Below are 2,650 nucleotides of genomic sequence, written 5' to 3' on the forward strand. Positions count from 1 at the left end.
TGTGTGTGTATGTGTGCAGGTGTTTGTGTGCAGGTGTGTATGTGTGCAGGTGTGTGTGTATGTGGGCAGGTGTTTGTGCGCAGGTGTGTATGTGTGCAGGTGTGTGTGTATGTGTGCAGGTGTGTATGTGCAGGTGTGTGTGCAGGTGTGTGTGTGCAGGTGTGTGAGCAAGTGTGTGTGTGTGCAGGTGTGTGTGTATGTGTGCAGGTGTGTATGTGTTCAGGTGTGTGTGCAGGTGTATGTGTGCAGGTGTGTGTGCAGGTGTGTGTGTGCAGGTGTGTGTGCAGGTGTGTGTGCGCAGGTGTGTGTGTGCAGGTGTGTGAGCAAGTGTGTGTGTGCAGGTGTGTGTGCGGTGTATGTGTGCAGGTGTGTGTGCAGGTGTGTATGTGCAGGTGTGTGAGCAAGTGTGTGTGTGCAGGTGTGTGTTTACAGGTATGTTCTATGAGAGCTCCATGGAGCCCTGCTTTTCTCTCAGAATAACCCAGTACTTCTTGGGCCTGATCCACTTCCTCCTCACAGACTTGGGCTCTCTGTGAATATCCAGATTTGCCCTGGTCATCTGAGCAAGTAATCTGACTTTGTTCAAGGTCATTTGAGCAAATATCTAAGTTTGTTCAAGGTCATCTGAGCAGCCACCCATGGCCCCTGAGCATCCTGGCTCTGAAGCAATGGGTTGAGGCTGAGGGTAGCTTGTGATTCTGTTGTCTGCCTCAGGACCCAAGGTCTGTGAAGTTGATGCAAATGTCAAGTGGTGTTATCTCATGGTACTGAGCCTCTCCACGGGCCAGGCAGGGTCCAGTCTTTGCCCTGGCTCTGTCCGGTCTCAGGACCTCTCATTCCTTCAGTTTCAGGCTCCTCTGGCTCACATTCCCTCATCTCTGCCACTGTCCCTCCCACCTCCCACTGCCCCTCATCTTTATACTGTTCTGATTACCCTTGGGGACATTTTCTGCCTGGCTCAACCTCTGGCCTCTTTTTTCTAACTCTCAGTTGCTCAATGCTCTTTCACCCTCGAATGAGATCTGTGACCAGTTCTTCATAGCAACAATGCAACGCGGCCCCACAAGCACGGTGGACAGGACAAACAGAGTCATCCTTGGCCACCTTCTCAGCCATCTTCAGGTGGACATGTTGGTAGATATGAGGTCATCCAGTTTAAAGACAGGCATAGTTACAGTCAACAGAATTGCCAAACCATCCTTTATAAAGGCCTCACCAATGAACTGTCTAAAGTTTTACTTTTTTAACTTTGTATCCATTCTTTGTTAAATTTACATCGGTACCGATCTCACTCACCCCCTTATGTCTTTGTGTCTGCCCTTGCAACCCTCCTTAAAATAAAACTTAAAATAAATAAATAAACTTTAAAAATGAACAAACAAAACAGAACAAAACCAAAAAAACATCTTGTCATGGAAGTTGTAGTGTGTCGCAGTGTGTCCCACAGAATACCCCTTTGTCTACACATCTTTGCTTGCAGATGTTCATTGCAATGACTAGTTGGTCTGGTTTGAAGCCTCTGGCTTCTGCTACACTATCAATACTGGATTCTCACTAGGACTCCTTTCAGACATCCTGTTGTTGTCCTGTGCCATGGAGATCCTGCGGCAGGACTGGCCCCTATATGAGCTCTAGCAGTTCATAGATTTGGGGTAGATGTTGAAGTGGACCAACTCAAAGCTCTGGATCTGAGCCAACTCCCCTGGCTCTCCTGCATCTACACCACTAAAGTGAGCTCTCCAGTAGTGCCTTGGCTAGTTCATCCACATGCCACAGCCAGCAAGGGGCAGGGTCAAATCTCCTACTCTCATGCCCTTGGGCTGGTTCACCTACCTCTATGCCACCAGGGCCAGTTCTAGTGTGCTACTCAGGCAAGATGCAGCGCCTGCTGTCTTGAGTGGTGCAGCTGTTGAGGGGCGGGGCCAGCTTTCCTGACCTCTGTGGTGCTCTGTGCTCTCTGGCCTAACATAGGGGCCCCTCACCTGTTCCTTCCCCCACCCCAACCCCTGCCAGCTCTATTGTGCTACATGGGCACACTCTCACAGTGAGGGGCAGGATATCTGCATGGATTTTGGCGGTAGTATGAGCTATAAGAATGGACACAGACCTCTGCTGCTGCTCTGCTGTGGGCCCAGACATGGCCCTCAGTGGCAGCTTGGGCCTTGGGTAGCAGCGTAGACTCCTCATCAGGCAGTTCCACTCCACCACATACTTAAACATCATCAGGCTCCTGCGGTGGGCCAGGTCTACAGACTTTAGCTGCCTCATTAGCCCTCATTGTGGTGGGGTTTTGAGACAGGATCTCCAGATGTAGTTCAAGTCAGCCTTGAACTTGCAATCCTGCTTTAGCTACCCAAGTGCTAGGATTCCAGGTGTAACTATCTATTATGTTCCTTTAAGATCAAGTTTTTGTTTTGTTTTGTATCTTTTGGGTCATTTTTCTCTTGGGTTGAGGATTTTTTTTTTTTAAGATTTATTTATTATTATAAATGAGTACACTGTAGCTGTCTTTAGACCACCAGAAGAGGGCGTCAGATTTCATTAAGGAGTGGTTGTAAGCCACCATGTGGTTGCTGGGATTTGAACTCAGGACCTTTGGAAGAGCAGTCAGTGCTCTTGCCTGCTGAACCATCTCACCAGCCTCAGGTTG

Source organism: Mastomys coucha, unplaced genomic scaffold (assembly GCF_008632895.1).
Source record: "Mastomys coucha isolate ucsf_1 unplaced genomic scaffold, UCSF_Mcou_1 pScaffold18, whole genome shotgun sequence".
Lineage (NCBI taxonomy): Eukaryota > Metazoa > Chordata > Mammalia > Rodentia > Muridae > Mastomys > Mastomys coucha.